The 23,580-nt window shown below is 40.7% G+C and overlaps 1 long non-coding RNA gene across 1 annotated transcript; it reads right to left on the reverse strand.

Annotated features, from left to right (window-relative positions):
- Window positions 1-23,243, reverse strand: LOC121500986. Its single transcript, XR_005990466.1, has 3 exons — window positions 23,063-23,243; window positions 5,734-5,949; window positions 1-119 (listed from the first exon to the last, which is right to left on the reverse strand). It is a non-coding gene; the product is annotated as an uncharacterized LOC121500986 (long non-coding RNA).
- Window positions 23,244-23,580: the final 337 nt, after the last annotated feature.

The following is a 23,580-nucleotide window of genomic DNA, read 5'->3' on the forward strand; positions in this document are numbered from 1 at the left end:
GGACTTTGGAGTCCGTAGACAGAGTTTGAGGAGTCTCCCTGTTGCCACGGCTTTGTTCTCTTTTGGGACATTACTTAGCTTTGTGCATGACTCTCTTGCCTCAATATCCAGGCTTTCAGCTGCAGATGAGAAGCAATGCGTTGAAGTTTCAAGATGCAGGCACCACTGGAAAACATGGGTCTCTATGGCAACCCCAGGGCTACCTCACCCAACAGTGTTCAGATGTTATTGACCACAGAAGCATTTTTTTTTTTAATGTAGAGCAAGCATCAGCTATGTCTACATAGCCAAGAGGTTTTTTGTTTGTTTGTTTGTTTTTAATGTTATATTGCCCCATTCAAAGCTCTTGGGATAACATCATATGTTTGGGGAGAATTTTGTATGTAGACAGCATTTTCCCCTGTGCTTCTGCTTCAGCATATGGACATTTCTTTCCTACAAAAATAAGAGGGGTTCTTCTAAGGAGACAGTGTCATTATTCATCTCTGCTCTAGTCACTGCCTGTTGCCAAAAAGGTTTTTTTAATGTTTTGAAGCCAGAATTTATATTTTCTCACAGCTTCAGCAGGATCCAGCCCACTCAACATGTGATCAGGGTTGCTCACAGAAAACCCAGGTGCTTGGGGTCAGAGTGGGAGTGACTGCTGCCATGATGACCCTGACCCGTCAACCTCCAGCCTGGAATCATTAACTCAGACACACACGTGATTAGCACTACTCCACTTTCCTCAGGCTGCTGGTGGTTAACATTATTGGGAATGACATCTCTTGTCCCCAAAGAGCTAACTTAATTGTTGTGAAACACTGGAGAAAAAAGATGTCATTCCTCTACACCAGTGGCCCTCAGTATGGCAGAGAAGACGGAGTTTACCCCCTAGGAACATATGGCAACGTCTAGAAACCTTTATGGTCACCACAAGTGGGAGATGGTATCTCATGGGTAGAAACTGGGATGCTGCTAAACAGCCTCCAATGCAAACAACAGCCCCACTCCCCAACACTAAATGATCCAACTCAGAGTGTCATTGGTGCTGAGACTGGGTGACTGTGCTCTACATAGTCAAACTGGAGACCCAGCAAGATGTGGGTTCAGATCTCTATTGTCATCAATGGGAAGCAAACAGCAAATTATTTATTAAGCTCATTCACTAGAGAACTCGAGTACATGGAAGGACTTTCTTGTGACTGGGAGAGTTTGCAGTGTATGCTAATCCTTTCTGGAAGGACTTTTCTTCTCTGAATTATGATCTCAGTTTACATTGTCTCACACTGCCTCTCTATTGTTAAAATTCCTTTCTGCACAATTCATATGAACATAAATCTTCTCTTTAAGGTTCAACCAATTAGACTTAAAACAAAATAGATTATTTAAAAGCAATATGCTTTCTTCCAGTCTCTCTCTCTCTCGTCTCTGTCTCTCTTTCTCTCTAGAAATCTCAGGACAGGTTGACCCAGGAGAATGGATGGAGTGAACTTCTGTGGCCACTCATAGCCACCTCTGTAATTTACCATTCATGCTTAATTGTCGTTCTTTGCTATCACTAGTCTTCTAGTCATATGTCCTAGAATTATTACCTAAATGTGATTCATATGCTGTATAAATATGGCCAAATTTCTTGTTTTCCTCTGACGGAAATCGGAAGAAGTATGAGAGAAGCTTAGCTCCTGGGATCCACCAGCATATACGCCAGCAACAGAGATCACACTAGACATGTTCTCAGAGTAAATCACTCTAATTTCCACCGCTGGCCCAGGAGCACTTTTCTTCCAAAGCATGAGTGGCTAAGTCATATCAAGGCAAACTTAGGTCAAGATTACAAATATGTAGGCCCTCTGAATGTCACACCCACTTGCTCACTACCATGGAGGCCGATGATGTAAGGCTAAGGGAAGAAACTTGTTTAGTGGGCTCTCACTCAAGACAGAGTAGACTGGGCCAAAAAACCTGGTTGAAGGTTCCATGTCAACAAGATGGTGATTCCTTGAAAAGTACTACTGATTGGAGAGGACATTCTAGAGTGTTCCACAGAGTCTCTGCTCCGGTTCTTCATAGTCGTTACATTTAAGGAAATGTTAAGATGTTAAAGCAAAGAAAGCATTTCAGAAGTTGATATATAGGTACATTGATAAGTTAGGCATATATACAGGAAGGTGATCTCAAGAAGCTTCACTAGCTTAGAGACACCTCACAGTGGAAATTAAAAAAAAAAAAAAGAAGAAAAAAGAAAGAATCATATTAGTGTATTTTAAATTGTAAGGATGCTCAGATTACCTCTGGGAATGAAACAGCATAGGAAACTGTATCTAGAATTCAGCAGTATGACAGCTGAGATAACCAGCAGGTTGATATTTGGGACAGGGTCTGGCCCCAACAGACCCACCCTTTCTGGGTGTTCACAGTTCTCAAGGCAGAATTTGATTGGTTTATTTCATCCCTTGAGCAGAGCCTGTTTCTTGGTCCCACCGTGACCCAGGCCGTAGGCTGAGTTTCATTCCATTTCTGGGCCCTGTTTAGCCACGTCCTGCGGAATCTCCTGGACTACTTTCCTTTGTGAGGAGCAAAAAGTGAGGCAGGCCTGGGTGCTGCATGGACTTCTCTTCAGGCCAGGGTCCCGTTTAAGGTCTCCATCACTCAAGGCTCACTCCTAACCCGAACTGCTGCTACCCCCTTGTTGCTCTGCAGCCCAGGGCTGGAGGAATCGAGCCTGTTTTTAACAGAGGAAGAACCGTCTTGCATTTGCTTGCACAGCCTGTCAGCAACTTTGCTGCACGAGGCCCTGGAGGAGCTGAGCTGGCCCTTCTGTTAAGGAAAGCCAGCAAATCCATACAGATGTTTTTCTGAAAGCTGTTCTGACCAGGGCTCAGGGATTTAGCCCTGCCTGGTATCGCATAGCGTGGGGGAGGTAGGGAATTCTCTTTGGGGAACAGGAAGTATATTACATGAAATCAAAATGTAAGTGTGTTCTTTTTGGATTAGGCAATGTTTTTCCCTTCTATTTTTCTTTATATAACCTTATCACTTAGCTCCTTCATTTCTTTCTCCTACGCCTTCCTTGGCTCCCAAATCAGCTCTGGGTCTGCAGGATAGACTCCACTCACTGGGCGGCCCTGAGTGTCATGGTTTATATCCACTCTGTACTTCAACATTATCTAAGTCGCACTAGGACCTTTCTGATCTTATTTTCTTATCCTACTCCATCGAGATTATCTTTCAGATCTTAAAGGACCTCTGACCAGGGGCACCTGCATGGCTCAGTCAGTTGAGGGTCTCCCTTCAGCTCAGGTCATGATCCCAGGGTCCTGGGATTGAGCCCCACCTTGAGCTCCCTGCACAGCAGGGAGTCTGCTTCTCCCTCTGCCTCTCCCCACGAGCTTGTGTTCTCTCTCTCTCACACACTCTCTCTCTCAAATAAATAAATAAATAAAATCTTAAAAAAAAAAAAAAGACCTCTGGCATACAACCCGAGAGGCCACCGAGAGTAGGATGCATGACTTTGCTTGCTACCTGACTCCCTCCTCCTGTGATGGTCCACATTGGTCTCTCTCCTCCTTCCATTCCAGGACTTGTCTGCAGACAAGCAGGTGGAATGGACTCCCCACACCTAGTGTTCATTTATGAGCTTCGAAGACATTTCATTTCATAATTTGAAATGCACTTTAAACATAGGTACCCTCAACAGAGGAGAACTGAACTAAGCTCATAGGAAGGCATGAATGGTGCACAGTCTCACCTCAAAGCAGAGAGTCTGTTTGTGTTTGTTTGCATGACTGTTTGGGTTTAGCATTGGATTTCTATTGGGACAGCAGCTGAGGGAAAGAGCAGAAAAGCACTGGACAGCAATGGGGAGCCAAACCTCTTTTTCTTCACTGTTTTGATGGTCTCCTCCCCCTAAGCATCTTCCTTCCTCATTTTTTCCTGGATCATCTCATGAATCTGCCAGACCTGAGCTGATGTTGCTTGGCACGGAGGAACACAGACTCTTTGAGGTGAAGGTGGCTCTCACCTTTATGCTTCTCACAAGTTCCCTAGGTTCAACGTGACTTTCCCCAGAAATTGAGAAATAAGCCTGTGTGCCAGAAGGCAAGGATTTTACTTCTTTATTGATCAAGAAATTTTGAAAAGAACAGAAGTAGAAAGAAAACAAAGCAGAGAAGAGATGAACCCTGGGTTGGCAGAAATGAAAGGCAAAATAAGAATCTGTTGAAAACGCTGTCCTGAATGAAATTAAATAATGGCAGCATGTATCTTTGTGCCAGTCCTGGGCCTGTTTGTCAACTCATGCATCCTTCATTCCCCATCTCCTCGGTCTCACAGGGACTGACCTCTGCAGGCTGTTTCTCAAAATCCCATGGTAGCGGGGTTCTGGCTGGATTCGGCCATGGGGATACCAGTGGGAGACAGGAGAGCAGGAGGAGAGGGAAAGGTGGGTGTCTTTCCCTCCCTCTCTGCTTTATACAATTTGTATGTCAGTATTTCATGGTGCTGTGTCACACACACACACACACACACACACACACACATACACACACACACACACACAAGACTCTAGAGGGAACTCAGAGACTTTAATGACCTGAATATCAAAGGAGAAATAGAGAGGCATCCACAGAGAGAGAATGACTCTCTGCTCTCATCTTCAAACACTGATTAGAAAGGAGGCTTACCCAGTTGTTTCTCATTCACCTTCTTGGAGGGGAGGGAGGTTGGCACGCCGTCATATGGGCAGGTGACTGAGGCCTTCACAGTAGATCTGGTGAAATCAACCTTCAACCCCAGTTCACACAGGTTGCTATGAATGCCACATTTGTTCAAGGCAACTGCACAAGTGAGTGCTCATCGTTGCTTTAGAGAATTTAGCGTATTGCTTTCTTTGCTTATTCCTATGATGCTGCTAGATCTTATGGATATAACATCCATACCATTGAAAAATATGGCCCAGGCTCTGGGCCACATTGTCTTTCTTTTACACCTCTATTAGCTAGTTTATACTCATCAACCCACCCTTTACAAAGGGGTCATTTTACTACTTCATAAAGAAAAAAAGGTAGGATTTCCAAATCTGCTGCACTGCTAAACACTATTCATAAACTAAGCAATGGAGTGACTCTCATTAGTATGGTTAGCTCCGAGGGGCCTGGACTCTGTTTGGATGTGGTAAGAAATGTGGTGAGGAATGTGGGATACAAATCTCAATTCCCAACTCCTCCACCCAAAACTCTCAAGCCAACATTTTAATCTATTTGATTTTCAAACATTAAAGTAGTTTTGTACTCTAAACAGCTGACTCACTGTATATTATGTTAAGGATAATTGTTCAAGGCAAAGGTTCTGGAGGGAAGGAGGGAGGAAGCATGAGGATGCAGGATGCCATCGCATCTACTCCTCCGTCTGCTCTATCTTGTCCCCATCTCTGGTCCCATTTTGGCTAAGAGTTGTCTGAGGGCCAGATGGTAACCTAGGGAGTCACATTTGTAAAACTTCACAATGTCACTCCAACCCTCCAACTGTCTCTTCCAGCCTTAGCTTTTTCCTGAAAACTAAGGGGTGGCCAGTGAGATAAGAAGAAAACTAGGATAGGGGTTGGCTCAGAGGTCAGCTGTCCTTCAAGAAGGAGTGTTTGTTCTCCAAACAAACAAGCAGACAACAACAAAATACTATTCCTAAAATAGCTTCTCCCCCTGGTGACAGCCCTCCTCATCCCATTACCACCAAGTTCTGAGGTGGAGCACCCACCTTCAAGCCCTCATGATCCTCACTCATCTCCTGGGATTGCTCTTCAAAGGTCGGCTTCCACATTCTGGTACTTAAATTCAGGAATATCCTGGTCTTCGTCCTCCAGATGCAACTGCAGGACTCGATGAGGTTGTTTGGTTCCTTCCTTCTTTTCTCCATTCTGTCACTCTCTTCATCCAATCAAGGGCCAAACACTGCCTCTCCTCCCTCCTGGCCCTGTGGAAAGCAAGGCATCAGAAGATTTGAGCCAAAACCTGCATTCAACTTCATGAGAAGAGGAAAACCCTCCTTTTGCACACACCTGCTTCTCCGATGCTTGCACCATCTGGCAATACTGTCTCCCACTTGGTGTTCTCATCCACGGAAGCCCTGGTCACTGCCCTTTGTCTTTAAACCTGGCTCAGCATCTTTCCCACTTCATTCCTGTCCTCATTCTGTGATCTAAACATCCCAGAGAACCACCAATCTAATTCTAATTTTTTCACAGTCTTCTATCCACTGATGTTTCTTCCATTTCACCTTAACCCCACACAGTGCTCACATTCTGGACTTTGCTGTCAACAGAACAACCACCTTCAAAATCATGTACACGAATACCCTGCTCTGGGACACCATCTTCCAGCTTTCTGTTCATTTGATCACATACCCCCAGCAATATCCTTTGACCTCACTGAAACCTCTAACCTGTGGTCCCTACCACTTTCTGATCGTCCCCCTCCACCTCTGGTCTTCATTTCTCCCTGCTAAGATGCTCCACAGTGGCAACCTTTCTGATCTTTGGGCTCATAGACCGACCCTAGGGCTGCAGAAGTTTCTGCTGTCAATACTAACCTCCCCTCAGCATCTCTCTTCTGTATACCCAACCCCATACTTACACATTCCAACTTCTGTGAAACACATTACATTAGGCACTTAGGACACCTCAAGATTTCCTCCTATTTTTCTGACCATCCTTTCCATGGATTCCTTTTGGGATTCTCTCTTCTTCTACTCAATCTTTAAATTTGACATTCCAAGGACTCAGGCCTGGGACTTCTCTTCTCTATTGACACTCTTTTCCTAGATGATAGCATCCATCTTCAAGGCTTCAAATGTCAGATATATTGTTATATCAAAGTTTATATCTATAGCCCAGAGTTTCCTGCCCTCCAGGACTCCAGGCGGATATATACAGCTGTCCACTTGACATTACCATTATTTCTTACAGTTATCACAAACATACATGTCCAAAACTGAACTCTTGATTCCATATCCCACTACTACCCCCCAGACATTCTCATCTTAATAAAAGACACTACTCTCCATCCAGTTGCTCAAGTCAGAAACCTGACTTATCTTCGACCTCCTTTTCCACACGTATAGCATCACCAATTCTTAACAATTCTACTACCAAAAAGCATCTTAGATATCATGACTTTTCTTCATTTCCATGCCAATTATCTAGTCCAAGTCATAAATATTACCAACTGGACTATTTCAAAAGCCTCCTAGTTGGTTTCTTGCCTTCCTCTAATCAATTCTCTTTACAGAAGTCAGGATTGTAGAGATTATTGTGAGATAATAAGAAATATATGTACCTGCCCCCAGTTCCTGACACAGAGCTTCTAAAATCCTTGTAATCCCAAGTTTTAGGGATGCTAGAACCATCTTTTATTCTAATATCTGTTTTCTTTGATCCTGATTCCTGACACAGACCTCCTAAAATCCTTGTAGGTTCCTGAGTGATGGGGCATATTACACAGAGATCCTAAATACCTTGGAATTTCCTAGGTAATGGGAGCATCTTTTTTCTAATGAGACAATTCTTGGTGGGCTCCTGGATGGAGGTTCATCACCAGAAAGTCCAAACCTGATTAGAAGCTTGGAACTTTCAGCATCACATTCCATTTAGGTAAGCGAGAGGGGCTAGGGATTGGGTTAATAATCATACCTAGGGCAGCCCAGGTGGCTCAGCAGTTTAGTGCCGCCTTCAGGCCAGGGCCTGATCCTGGAGACCCGAGATTGAGTCACACCTTGGGCTCCCTGCATGGAGCCAGCTTCTCCCTCTGCCTGTGTCTCTGCCTCTCTCTCTCTATCTATCTATGTGTACCTCTCATGAATAAATAAAATCTTTAAAAATAATAATAATCGTGCCTACATGGTGAAGCCTCCACAAAAATCCTAAAGTACAGGTTCAGAGAGTTTTGGGGTTGGTGAACACATGGCGATGCTAGAAGATTGATATGCCAAGAGAGGCCTTGGAAACTCCTTGCCCCTTCCCCATCCTAAAAAAACTAATAAACATAGGTGTTCCCTGAGTTCTGTGAGATTTTCAGGAAATTATTAAGGAGAGGATTGTGGGAACCCTCAATTTGTAGCAAAATCAAACAAAAAGTGCAAGTAACCTGGGAACCTACTACTTTTGATTGGCATCTGAAATGGGGGCAGTCTTGTGGGACAAGCCTTTAGCCTGGAGTTGGGGGTGGGGCACAGTCTGCACAAACTCCAATTAGAGTCATATTGAGTTAAACTGTAAAACACTCAGTATCTGGAGAGTTGGAGAATTGGTTGGGGTGGGACCTCTACACCCCAATCTGGTGTCAAAGTGCTTAAGAGTAGTGTAAAAAAGAAAAACAAGAGTCTTTCCTTTTAACTATAAATCAGATTATGTCACTCATCTGCTTAAAATCTTATCATGGCCCCTAATGTCCTGCATGATTAAGCCCCAATTCACACTTAATTTTATCCCAGGCTACTCTCTCCTTTAACTACTACACTCAACTCTGCTGGCCTTCCTCCTATTCCTTAAATATTCTGTGCTCCTTCTTGGCATGAGGCCTTGGCACATGGTGCCTCTTTCCCTCCTCCAGTGCCTCTCATCCTTCATTTCTCAGCCCAAATATAATGTCATCAGAGAAGCCTTCTTGGATTCCCCAAACTGGTCAGGTCTTCCTAGTGGTAATTAATCTTATATCAGCATGTAGAATTAAGACAATTTTAGTATACATTACTTAATGGCAAGAACTGTATTTTTTGTCCTCCCCTGTTGCCACCCCTTAGCAGACACTCAGAAATTCATTGAATAAATGCACATAGCACTTTATAATTAGATATATTTATTTATTCAATGTGTATCTCTTTTATACTGTTTGTTCATGTGGTCAAGGACCACGAGTAATTTATTCATCACTATGCAGCCTAAAACTTACAATATCTAGAACATAATAGAATCTCCATATTCATTAAATGAACGAATGGATGAATATTCCATGTTAATAAAAGAACTCTTAAAAATACATATGAGGGGCACCTGGGTGGCTCAGTTGTTTGAGCAGCAGACCCTTGGTTTCAGCTCAGGTCATGATCTTGGGGTCGTGAAGTCCAGCCTCACATCAGGCTCCGTGATCAGGGTGGAGTCTGTTTCAGAGTCTGTCCCTCTCCCTCCCCCTTCCTCCCGGCCCTCCCCCCACTCATGTGCCTATGCAGTTTCTCTCTTTCTCTCTCTCTCAAATAAACAAAATGTATAAAAAACATACATATGGTAAGGATAGAAAACCCAATAAAAACATAAACAGAGTGTATAAAGAGGGAATTCAGACAAGAAAAATACAAATATACAAAATGATATTTATTTTCATAATAATAAAAGAAATAAGAATTTTAAAACATTCACTTTTGCCTATCATATCACCTATGCTGGTGACAAGTGAGGAAACAGGAGTTCAGAGAGAGTGTGAACTGCTGGAACATTTTTGCAGGATATTTTGTAGCATGTATTAAAATGTGAAGGTGCATATTTATTAACCCACCAATGCCATTTTCTCTCTAGTATACTTCATGAATGAATAGGTGAAAATTTATTTAGTGCAAGATTATGTCTAATATAAATATTCAGTAGGAATGAACAGGATATAAAATTATGGTATTGACACAAGGAAATACTGTGCAACCACTAAAAAAAATGAGGTATATTTTCAGGCATTGAAGGTGTCTAAGATGCATCACTCAGTTTTAAAAATTTGCGTCGAAAAAAATAAAAAGTAACAATAAATAAAAAATAAAAATAAATAAAAATAAATAAAAATTTGTGTCGCAGAACAGAATTAATTATAAATATCAAAGTAAACATACATAACCAACTGTTTCACAGTAATTTCTAGAAGTAGGATTACAGGATAGAATTATGGAGGAATTTCATCTTTTAAATTATTTATGTTTGTATTCTTATATGTATATAAACATATATCACCTTTATAGTCAGAAAAGGTATAATTTTTAAAAGAACATGTAAGAACTTCTCAGATAACATATAAGATCAAGAAAATATTTTAATAAATGCCTTAATATAGGGTTCAAGTAGAAGCTAATATATGAGTTTCATGATTTACAAATTCTATAACAGAGAATTATCTTACATAATGAGACACACTTATTGGCATAAACTGCCTTTTCAGTTAACCTTCAAGTCAGAGTACCTTTCTCCCCCATGAGATTGAAAATACCACTTGTTCCCCAGGAAAATTCCTGGGAAGAATCCAACCACTTAATACCATCTGCAGTGACAATGTTCACAAAGGTGTGACAGCTGCTAAGACAACAACAGGATGCCATGGGTCCTGATAACAATAAGCTACAAAGTAGCAGTGGCTTCCTATGGACAAAAGGGTGCCTGAGAGTATCTGTGTGTACCTAGGAGGGATGAACCAATGCTGTTTGCCAAGAGGATATTATCTAAAATGGCAAATCGTTGATACTTCAGCATCCTTTCTTCCATTCTAGCTCTACCTGGCCCCTAATTCTTGGCTTCGTCTCCCACATTCTCTCCCAACACATACGCACACACACATTTTTGGGATTTATTTCCAATTTGGGGGTTTATCAACTAATCTGGGTTTCCCCAGTGTAGCCCTTGGGACTCTGTAAGAACTATTACCTCTGATTTACCATTTGGCTCTTTCTGTTCTTAATCACTTGAGGAAAATCCTCTACATCTAACTCAGGGCTTGAACTCACAGCCCTGAGATCAAGAGTTTCATGCTGCTCAGATGGAGCCAGCCCGGGGCCCTGAGACATACAAAAACTTTTCTAAGGTTCCTTGGGTTAAGTGCTAACATACCAGAGAACGATGAAAGGTGCTTCATGTGAAATGAGAAGAATTTGTAGTTTTTCTTTTCAAATGGAAAGGAAAGAGAGGAGCCAAGAAAATGGCAAAAGGTTTGTGCTGGGATAAAACCCACTGAAATTTCCTGGGGGCAGTATGGCTAAAGCACATTTTAAGAATGGTGAGCTTCACTCTTCTGCTTGGGGTTGTGTTTCTGTATAATACCCGATTTAGTAGCCTTCCTCCTTCCCCTTCAAAATGTTCAGAAATGTCTTCCCTACTTACTTTTATTTTTTTATACGTGGAGCTTTTTTGCTCTGTTTGATCACAGAATAAACAGTTTTATGGGCTATAAATGAATACAAAGTTACAAGCAGGAAAGGTGTCACCCAGGAAGCAGAAGAGACCTTAAGATCACAAAATCCACTCTGCTCCCGCCTCAAAAGTTCAAGGAAATATTGGAAAGAACTTTGGAAATTCATAGACAATGGAATTGGGAAGTTCCAGCTAATTTTGCCCAATCTCAAGAGAGGCAGGAAGACTTCCGCTGACCCCTCGAAAATAAAAGGCAGAATCTAAAATCATAAATGTGTACAATGCACAGAATGCAAGAAAATATATATATATATATATATATATATATATATATATATATATACACACATACACACACACATATCGTAGGGGGCATGGAGTGTCCTGAAGAACAAGTGTCCATGACTGGATAACTTTGGCAGAACAAGCACCTTCAGCCTTCCTTTCCAGTACCCCCAAAATGTATGTTCTTTAAGTGTAGACAGTACTGGGAAAATGAAGAAAGAAAAAAGAACTAACATAAAAGAATAAAGGAATTTTGCAAATAGCAGCTAAATATAAACTAGGATAGACAGGATCTACTGCTATGAAGATAGCCAGATCCAGTTAATAGGAGGGAGAAAGATACACCAATTTTAAGACAGTGAATTTGAAAGAATATAAGGCATTCTAATTATACTTAGAAAAAATACATTTATTTAACCACTGTATTTAATGGCTTTTTTTTTTTAAGGTAAAGAGAAGTTCTAGGATCTGTGTGTTATTGTGCAAAGTTGCGATAGTGCCTGAATTGATTTGTTGACCCCTGCTTCTGTCCGTTACTCAGCCCCTGGTGGAAATTCCAGCAGGATAAACCTTACCAGTCATCTCCATGCTTTGCCAATTAATATTCTCTCCTCAGTCAGATCCTCTTAATTCTGACATAGAGCAGAGAAAGAGAAAACTGAGAAAGGCCAAAATAAATAGCCATTGTAAGCAAGATTTCTGGAAATGGGAGTAAAAGAAGGCTCCATAGCTTCATTAAAAAAAAAAAAAAAAAAAACATCACCTATCTTTACCATCTTCTTCCCAATTCTCCTTCCAGAAGGGCCCTGATATGTATTTCAACTATGTCCTATGCCCCTAAACCAATACCTGTCTAATCGGGCCGCAGGATGGTCCGATTAGAGAGCAGATTGCCAACCAATACGAAGACAGAGGCTCTGGTGGAAACCAAGGCTTCCTCTTGGTAAGAAGATTCATCCAGCAATCTTAAGCAATTTTTAGTGACAGACGTATGCCAGAAGTCTTTGAGAAAGTTTCATCTCCCTCAGCATCTGCTAGAGTTTAAGGAGATTGAGCGGAAATGTGCTGGTTTAAGCTTGCTGGGCAGTGGCAGCACAAGAAGTAGAAAGGATTCTATTCTGGGTGTCAGTCGAAAGCACAGAGGTCTGCTCACTGGCAGCTTTCTGACCAGAGACAGATCAGCTTCCCCAGGCCTGAGGTCCTTCATCTATCAAATGACAGAACTGAATTCAAGGAAAGAATAGTGTGCATGCACGGCTCTGGCTACGTGCTTTACATTCAGTACATTTCCTCTGCGCCACAATCCCATGTGGTATGCACACTATCTCCACTTTATAGATGAGTCCTAAAATCCCTACTCGTACTAATATTTTTAGACTCTAGATAATTGTTTCATCGCCATCTGGATTCTTATTTTCTTTTGCAAAGTTACTTGAATTTATTTTTGAAAGGGTTTATTATTGGCATTTCCAAAATGAAAAGAAGTAATTACCCCCATGGATTCAGGAAGTAAGATTGCTAATTTGGATGTTTAAACGGTTTCTGATTATACTGATGAACCCTGTACTCTTCCTAAATTCACCAGTAATTCATTTCTGTGCTTTTCTCTAGCTGTAGAGACTTGATTCATTGACACCATCCACAGAGATGGTTTCAGATGTGTCATTGTGCTAACTCTACAGATGCTCCTATGGATCACTTCAGACAGGGGAGGGGGCCAGTGAGGACATCCAAGCTGGAGGTGATGGGACTGTGCTTCTCCCCACCTCTGGAGTCCCACTCAACACAGGTATCCACGTTGGCCTTTCCCAGAATTGTGGAATGCTCACTTTGAGTCAAGTGCAGCTGACTGAGGTCTTTAATTGGGACTTGGTCTTGGCTGGCCTGCTCTGATCCTCTGGAATTTCCAACAGGTGCAAAGTGGGGACTAAGCAGTCAGGTTTGAATGAAATGAGAAAAGCCCAGGGATAAAACTATCTTTGCTCAAGGTTCAAGAGAAATTTATTTTGAAGCACCTGCAATTTAGAATAATTAGTATTGCAGCTTCAGACTCCTGCTCCAGCCCAAGTCCCATAGAAATCCTGAGGGTTCTGAGGCCACCTGAAAGGTGTTAAAGATCTGGGAAACATATTCTTGGGAAAGTCATAGTAAAAACAACAACAACCACAACAAACCTTCCAGTCATCCTTTATCTGTGATTCCTCTGAAAACCCCAGGGAAGTATATGACTATTTGGCTTTCCAGATGAAGAAACTAAAACAGTGTCTCAAAGACACTGGGGCAGCAAGATCAAAGGTGAAAAATAGGATCCCTGGGTGGCTCAGTGGTTTAGCGCCTGCCTTTGGCCCAGGGCGTGATCCTGGAGTCCCGGGATGAGTCCCACGTCGGGCTCCCTGCATGGAGCCTGCTTCTCCCTCCTCCTGTGTCTCTGCCTTTCTCTCTCTCTGTGTGTCTATCATAAATAAATAAATAAATCTTTTTTTAAAAAGGTGAAAAATATAAAACATATATATAAATAAAATAAAATAAGTTTTTAGAAAGGTGAAACATATGGCCAGCCAACCCATTAGTTTTATCTATGTGATGCCAAACAATGCTTCAGTTATCCAGCAGTCATCTTGGTTTTAGAAATTGAGAGTCTCAACTTCCATCCCACCTCTTCCACTTACTAGCTGTCAGATTTGGGAAATACCAATCACCCATCTCCCTGGCTTCAGTTAGTTTCTATACCTCTAAAATAAGTGTTAGATGGCTTGAAATTCTAACAGCTGTAGCAAAACCAATTCTATAAAATATACAATTTGTTTTGTTGTCATGGAGACAGCCTGCTGCTCAATTAACCTTATCAACGTCCCCAAAGGCCTTATACCCTAAGGGCCAATTCCCCTTCTTCAGATGTTCTGGGAAGGGAATCTATGTGGGAAATCACAATGCAGCCTATGGGTTTCAGGGCATCTTTAGGTTGGGTCATTCTTGGAGCTAAAAGTGCATGTTCTGTAAGTTTGGAGGAGAGATGGATGAATTGCAAATAAGAGTTGTTTTTAAATTGGTATTCTTTGAACAAGGATACATGAAAAGTTTTCCAGGGACGATTCGGGCATTGACAGTCTTAAGGAAATTAATTTTCAAATTCTCAAGTTACAAATGAATACAGATGTATTCTTTCTGCCTACAAATATACCTTCTATAATTCCCATTTCTCAACTCTTTATTTTTCCCAGCCACCCTTTTCATGCTTTATAGCTTACTAGGGTGTCTTGCTTTCTAGGTGTGAAAACCTTCCGGGCACTACACAGAGAGAGAGTTCTAGAACCCAACTCTCCTAAAGGAGAGTCCCCCAAGTCATATATAAAGGAAATGCCCTCAGAAAATCCTGAAGGTGGAGGTACCTTACTTCGCCTAGGCGACAAGTTTCAGACAAAAGCTATTATGGCTAGGTAAGAATCAGGACTCAAGTGAGATGTTGATTACACTGTTGCAAGGAAACTTATTTCAGTTCGAAAATGAAGTCAGAGTTTTTCTGACTGGAATAGTCTGATTTGGCTCTTGGTCTGAGGAGGGACAAGGAGCTAAAGCTTCAAGATAGAAAACATATATTAAAGCACATGATAAAATAATAACCTACATTTTTAAAATATTGTATTTGCAAAGCTGTGTTGACATGAATAGTATTTCCTTTTTCCAGTCCTTTCCGGAACATATCTGGGTAAACAAGAAGTCAAAGGGAAAGAGGAACATGAATAAATAATTGACATCCTAAATAGCCTTGATAAAAACCTTTCTGGTATTGATCCCCCAAATTAAGAGGACTTTAACACTGGGAAACAAATGCTCTGGAAAGGCATTTAGGAATCAGCTTCTACTGTGTTTCTTTCATTAACCTAACAGCAAGACCTTTGATTACAGATCAACATTATTTTGGCAAACAACTCAGATAGAATTCAAAGAATTGAGTAACACTGATACCCAAAACTCTTTCCATTCCCATCTATGCATTTATATGAACAAGATTTCTCAAAACTTACATCTATAAAAATGAAAAATAGCAATGCATAATCCAGAGTACTTCTTTTAAAAGATAGAAATAGGAATATCTATCATGTTAAATGATCCATTTCCATCAACATTTTACTGTAGTATATAATACTTGTAAAAATTTATAGTATGTTTAGGTGTTTTGCTCAATAAAGTACCGCCACTACTGCTAACTATATTATTCAGAAGAAAAATTCTAGACATTGAGTCTTACGGTCTCAAAAAACTTTAGAAACAAATTTTCAAGTCATATACTTATTTTTGTTGCAGAGATATATGATAGGATGATTATAAAAGACTTAAAAGACTTTAGGCCCAAAAGTATATTTTATTAAAACTACATTGAGAAGTGGAGTAGAAACACAAGTTCAAGGAGAAAATGGAGGTTTGTAGAATTCCCAACTGGTAAAGTTTGTTTGTAGCATCATGAAAAATTTTAAATGTGGACTTAAAAATGCGTGTGATATTTAAAAATTTTAAAGATTAGGAATGACCTTTTTTTTAAAAAAAATAATGTTAAGAGATATATGAACCGAAATATTTGAAGATCACTCTATTGCTCACTTATTATTGAGTGTTGGCCAGCTTGACAATATAGACAAGTTATCCAAACTTTTACGTTCTAGATAGGACAGCTGAATCCTAGAGAGACTACATGACTTGCCTAAGGACACACAGCAACATAGCAACACAGGCAGGACCCATCAGAGCATCCTTCAGACATACCCTGTCTCTCACCCCAGGGTCTTGAAACATGCTATCCCTCCTTAGACTAACTCTTACCATTGCATTTCCATCCCCCCTGCCCCCACCCAAGATTGTGTTAAATGCTTGAAGCGCTTAAAATATTTGTTTACTGAATGAATGGATAGATGAATAAATGAATGAACCAAACAAATCACAGATTTTTTTTTTTAATTTTTATTTATTTATATACATATTTTTTCGGTCAAACGAAAGATCTTATTTAAGTTAAGTACCTGAGCTTCATATGGAGAACAATTGTCTTGGGACTTGCAAGACTCATTTCCATTATCCAGAGAGGGTATCCTGTGAGGCTTCAGACCCTTTTGTGAGTGCTTCATTTTGGACATGAAGAGGCAAAGAATGATGTGCAGAGGTATTCAGGAGGCAACCCATCGCCTCTCCCAGCCGCCCAGACGTGTCTCAGCTTTGTCTTCAGCTGGCCAGACCCTGAGGGCTCTCCTTCCACAGGGAGCCCATGCCAGAGCTCTGGGCCTTCCAGAAGCGATGCACACATGTTCAAATGGTCATACTTGGAAACTGTCTTTCCTGACAACAGTTGGGGACCCTGAAACCCTTTCAAGTAAAAGCTCCCAACAAGTTTTAAGCCTATTTCCTCTGAGACTTCCTGGGCTTAAGGCCTAAGGACAATCAGTAAGAATCTGAAAAGGAGGCTGAAAACTCTAGAATTGGAAAAAAAAAAAAAATCAATGTCCTTAATTATTTGTTTTGCTTTTATTTTCATTCCACTTTTTTATTTTATTAATTAGTTTTCCTTCCACACAGGTTCCTAGCTTAAATATCTTCACCCAAGTCACCTCATTAGTGATTTGGCTACATCCTAGAACCCAGGCCTCTTTGGGTACAATTAGCTAGTACCAGAGACCCTGGAAATTGGATCACATCAGAGAAAAGTGTACACTTAGGAATACTGAAATCTGAGAGAGACAGAATCTGCTCCCTTGGCCTGCTGCGGGGCCTTTGCACATACGAATTACTCTGCTCTGAGTGCTCTCCACAACCCATAACTTATTCTGGTCTCATCTTGGAGAATTCAACTCAACGTTACTTATTCTGGACTCACAGACCAAGTCAGGCCCCCATTACTTTCTCTTAAAACAGACTTTACTTCTGTTAATAGTCACTTTTAGTCTCTTAGAACAGACTTTACTTCTGTTAATAGTTAACTAGGTATTTGTTCTTGAGGATCTGCCTCCCTCTTCAGAATATACATTCCAGAAAAACAGACACTATCAATTCTATAGGCTGACCATTGAATTTCAAGCATATTACGCCATTCTACACAGAGTAGATGCTCAATAAATATTTATGGCATAAATGCAATTTACTTCCTTTTCAATTCACCTTTAAAAATATTTTCAAGATCTTATTCTCCCTGTAAGGCCCAAATCAAATATCATCTCCTCACTAAAGCCTTTTTGACAATGATCCAATATTTAAATTAATCACTCACACCTTTATATTTCTGTAGCAGGTTGTATTTAAGCATAATAGCATCTAATTGAGCAATATGAAATCGCTGTTTTCTTTAATAGACCAAAACTGTTGAATATCTGCAATTTCATGTGATTAAGTCTAACAGTTTGTGCTGTCATATCTCTTGCTAATATGTGAATTCCTTGAAAACAAGAGCTGTAATTGCTCACCTCCAAAATCTAAAACATCTAACATAGGGCCCAGTACACAGCAGATGCTTAATAAATGTTGGTTATAAGAATGCCTGAGTGATTGACTAATCATTCCTCTGGTTCCATGCTGATTTCCAAAGTGACTTTTATCCACTGGACTCTTCCAAATATTGGGCACTCCCTGATGACAAAATATCTTTATGAACTTTTATTAATTTTTATGAAAAAATTCTTTTTTTTTTAATGTTTCCAATTGGACACCTTCACTCAGAGTCAAGGAATTCATTCCCAGCTTACAGAAACCACAGCCATGGAAAGCTGAGATTATTACTTGTTGAGAGAAATAACATCAAGATGGATGAGATCAGTGTAATGACTCAGGTTGTGCCTGCCAAGGGGACTGTGAAATTCCATGAAACACCCCCACCTTCCTCCACCCACCCAGACAGCCAGACCCCTCTAGTGTCCATCCATCCCTTCCATGGACATGTGTTCCAAGGAGAGCTGGAATAATTACACACACTAATGATTTTGCACTGCCTAATTGGTCTTGCCCACCTACCTGTGATGACAGTTAAGGCCTCAACACCTGTTGCTGGCACAGGCTCACTGCAAACAGCTCTAAATCACAGAAGAGATGACAGGTGTTGCTGAACTAGCCCTAGTGTTTTAGTTCTTCAAGAACTTAAAACTAGTTGTCTGGCAACTAAACTTGCCCTAAGGCACTTAACATATTAACCACTCGCTGTTGCTCCAAAGCCTCAGGAGCCTCTTCCATTCAGCTTCAACTTTAGGAAAATTTATTCTTAAAGTTAAGTAATGGCAAAAAAATTGCAGATAGGGTGGCTCAGGGGTTTAGCGCCGCTTTCAGCCCAGGGTGGGATCCTGGAGACCCGGGATCGAGTCCCACCTCGGGCTCCCTGCATGGAGCCTGCTTCTCCCTCGGCCTGTGTCTCTGCCTCTCTCTCTCTCTATGTCTATCATAAATAGCTAAATATTTTTTTAAAAATTTGCAGATAGATGAGAACCCACAGAAATAAGGAACTGAAATTGTTCTCTTTGTCATTCCTTTAGGCTGAGAAGACGAATAGCTCACAACACAACCAACAATAAAAAGAAGGAAAGTCTGATTGATTCCCTAAGAACCAGAAGAGATTCAAGGCATTTAAGTTCAACCCTTTATTTTTTTCAGCTGGGTACAATAAAAATCACACATTATGTTAGTTGGAGGGTCAAAACTAGGACACTGATCTCTTTGTTGTCACTTTGTCTCCTCTGCAGCTTGGCTGTGATGTTTGAAGATGATTCCATTTGTGTTCCTCTCAGAATTAATTGCAGCAGTCCTGGGTCTTGGTCTGCTTGAACTGCTACCACAAAATACCACAGATTGGGTGGCTTAAGCAAACAACTTCTCACAGTTTTGGAGGCTTAAAGTTCAAGATCAAGGAGCTGGCTGACTCAGGTCCTGGCAAGAGGTCTATTCTTGGCTTGCAGATGACTGCCATCTTGCTGTGTCTTCAAATGGCAGAGAGACAAAGCTCTCTGTGTCTCTTCTTACCAGGGCACTAATCCCATTATAAGGGCCCCACCCTAACGACCCAACCATCCCCAAAATGTTCCATCTCTAATAACATCACATTGAGAATCAAGGCTCCAATATATGAATTTGGAGACAGGGTACACAAATATCTATATATGTGTTACAATTGAGCTATTGAGATATTTTGTCCATGTTGTCCCAGTGTGAGCAATTTCATCCTAGGTCTTTGGAATCACTGATGGTGGGTAAGCATTCATAATCTGAGTGATAATTACCTTATGATCTCAGTTTCCACAGAATTTTCTTCCTAAGATATCATTTAGCATTTTCAGGGAAATTCCAAGGAACATTGAATCTCCCCTCTACCCTCCCACTCTATCTCCATCATCACACGTGGCAGAAACCATCTCTGATTCAGTGTATACTTAGAGTGAATTTCCCCAACTGGTCCAGACTCCTATACTGATGATGATGAATTACTAAGTAGGAGAAAATGAGAATGAGACCCACAACCGACCCTTCCTGAGTCAGCCTCATCTATCAAGGCTTTGGGCCTTGAGGTTGTTATATCTCTGCCCACTTCTCCCCAGCCCTACCAGAATTATGCATTCTTATGCTTAAATTATCATTTAGAATCGTTGAGAGCATAACCTGGTTCCTTCCTTCCTTCCCTCTTTCCTTCCTTCCTTCCTTCCTTCCTTCCTTCCTTCCTTCCTTCCTTCTTTCCTTTCTTCTTTCCTTCTTTCCATCTCTTCCATCTCTTTCTCATCCCCATCCATGCTTTTATCCTTTCTTTCATTTTGATCCATTTTTGCTGACTCTCCCCCTGTCTATTTGACTGATGGACCGCAGCCCTTGACAAATGCATATACTCATAAGATAAAGTTTAGCTCCTTAGCTTGACATGCAAGGCTCTGCTTCTGTCCCCAAGCCCATTTATGCTCCTTTCCTTCCTCACACTTTGCTCTCCCCTATACTAAGCCCTATATGAAAATGGTTAAGGACTCAAAGTTCCAGTTAGAGAGGTTACAGCAAATTATTTAACCTTTCTAATCTCACTTTCCTCTTCTATAAAAAGGAGATAATAATACCATCTCTGTGTTAAAAGAAATGCCAGATACTCAGGCCACTGCCTGACACACAGTAAGGACTTTATAAATATTAGTGATTATTATCTCACTAAACAGTGAATACCATGAAGGTACGATCTGTGTCTGCTTTATTGTTATTGTTGTTTGGGGGCATTTACAGTTTCACTGAGGTATAATTGATAAACTGTACATGTTTAAAATTATACAACTTGATGATTTTGGGGATATTTGAAACCATTGCTGCAGTCAAGATGATAAATGTATTCATCACTTCTAAAAGTTTTCTCATGTTCTTTTGGAACCTCAATCCCCACAGCTATCTCCAGGCAACCACTGAACTGCTTTCTGATCCTATAGATAAGGTTACATCTTCTAGAATGCTTTATAAAAGAAATTACACAATAAAATATTCTTTTTTACTGGCTTTCTTCATTCAGTATATTTGAGATTCTTCATTTTGCTGTATATGTCAATAGTTCTTCCTTCTTATTGTTAAATACGACTTCATTAGATGGATATACCACAATTTGTCAATGTCTCTATTAATGAGTATTTTGGGGGTGTTTGCATTTTGGAGCCATTAGAAATAAAGATGCTATAAGCATCCACATATAAATCCTTGTGTGGACTTATGCTTTCTTATTCTTAGGTAAATGGAATGGCTAGGACATGTGAAAGGTAGATATTTAATTTTTTAAGAAATCACTAAACTATTTCCCAAAATGAATGCATTAGTCAGACTTTTCCAGAGAAACAGAACCAATAGGATGTGGATATAGAGAGAGATTTATTTTAAGGAGTAGGCTCACATGATTTTAAAGGCTAGCAAGTCCAAAATCTTCAGGGTGGGAGAGCAAGCTAAACACCCAAACAAGAATCAATGTTGTGGTTCAAGTCTGGAGGGCATCTTCTGGCAGAATTTATTCTTGCTCAGGGAGGTAAGTGTTTTGTTCCAGTCAGGTATCTTAGCTTAGATACCAGTCAGGTATCTTGAAAAAAGAAACATTTATTTCTCACAGTTCTGGAAGCCAGAAAGTCTGAGATCAGGGTACTATCGTGGTTGGGTTCTGGTAAAGACCCTCTTCCTTGCAGCTGGCCATTTTCTTGCTATATCCCCACTTGTGTGAGACACGAAGTTTTAGGATCACTTTTACCTCCTATAAAGGCAATAACCCCTTTGTGGATTATTTAAACCTAATTACCTCCCAAAAGCCTCATCTCCTAATGCCATCACAGCAGGGACTAAAGCTTCAACATAAGCGTTTTTGGGGGCTACAGGCATTCAGTCCATAACACCAGGTCTTCATCTAATTGGATGAGGCCCACTCACATTATGGAGGGCAATCTAGTTTAGTCAAAGTTTATGAATGTTCATTTCATCCAGAAACACACAGAAACATCCATGTTTGACCAAATATTTAGGTGCTATGACCCAGCCAAGTTTACACATAACACTACCCATCACAAGTTGTCAACTTGACACTACACATCTCTTTGAAGCATAATTAATGTCCAAATGAAGGCAATAGCAAGGCCATACTTCCATGTAACATGATACATCTAACCTGCAAACAACTGAAAATACACTAATGCTTTCCCCAAAATGGGATGCAAGATCCTTGGGTGATGTTTACTTTTCTTATTGATACCCCATAGCTTAAATACTAGGATGTAATTTTAATAATACTTAAACACAATCATATAAAGTCAATACGTTTTACCATTACATGATAAGAGGACACAAAAACACACATGCACACATTCACAACAAAATAAGGAAGAAATATTCACAATTCAGTGACTGCTATTCCCACTGTGAGGTCTGGCCCACAAAGAAGAGTGATCACAGAGCCTTTCACAGATGTCAGGGCTCCCCTCACAAATTTATTTCTCACAGTAGTGGTGAAAGGTGTGTTTTCTGGATCTTCCCAGTGTGGATGAGTAGGTTTTAAATGACAGGTCTACTCTAATATTCCCATCTCCCTAAGCCATTGAATCTCTTCCTCTGCATTAAACCAAGGCAGCTCTAGCCTTTCCAATTCATTCACTGTGGGCCACCTTTTGATCCATTTTCAGCCAATCAATCAAACAAATTTAGAGTTCTTCCTAACTCCTTAAGCTGTAACATCAAATGCAGAATCTTGGCTTTGTGAGCCCGCTCCAATGGGAATAATTGAATCCAATTTCCACCGTTACTCTACATCCTTAATATCCATTCCCATATGTGTTCTATGAATTTCTATCTGTATAAATTAGAAACCCAAGTAGTTCTTTTGGAATATAATATACCTCCTCATAGGTCACATGTACCTTCACCCTAGGGGCTTGCTGGGACTAGTCTAGTTATAGGTCTAGAAGCAAAGAGGTTTGGGAAGGGTGGGCCCTGAGAATAATCAGCATTGTCTTCCATGGCAACTGCCTCAGGGGAGACCACTACAGTTTCCTCAGGCAATGCAAGGTTAATCCCCTCAATGAGTATAATAGAGGCTATTATCATTGGTTAGGAAACTACAACCACTACTAGTAGAAAAACCACTTCCACTGGGGGTGGGCAACCACTTCTACTGTGGATGAAGAGACCTCTACTTACCAGCAAAGAAGACTCATCAGAATTTAGGGGTTCGGGCTGCCTGGGTGACTCAGCGATTGAGCATCTGTCTTTGGCCCAGGGAGCCTGCTTCTCCCTCTGCCTGTGTCTCTCATGAATAAATAAATAAAATCTAAAAAAAAAAAAAAAAAATAGGGGCTCAATACCCTCACCTTTATCTGCATCTTCCTACATATCCCCATGCCAATTTATAGGATTCCATTTTTTTCCTAATCAATTCTCTAATAGTAGCTCTGAGAGGCTGTGCATTTTACTTGTGTTGAGGGAAAGAAAGAGAGTTTTTTTTTTTTAATAAAAAATTGTCTCACATGATTATGGAGCCTGAGAAGTCCCATGATCTGTAGTCCAAAGGCTCAAGAACCAACAGAGACAGTGGTGTTAAGTTCCAGTCCAGGTCCAAAGGCAAGAAAAGACCAATGTCCCAGCTCAAGACAGTCAGGCAGAAAAAGGGAATTCTCTTGTGCTCAGTTTTTTTTTCTATCAAGCCTTCAGTGGATTGC

The sequence above is a fragment of the Vulpes lagopus genome, chromosome 10, assembly GCF_018345385.1.
Source record: "Vulpes lagopus strain Blue_001 chromosome 10, ASM1834538v1, whole genome shotgun sequence".
NCBI classification, from domain to species: domain Eukaryota; kingdom Metazoa; phylum Chordata; class Mammalia; order Carnivora; family Canidae; genus Vulpes; species Vulpes lagopus.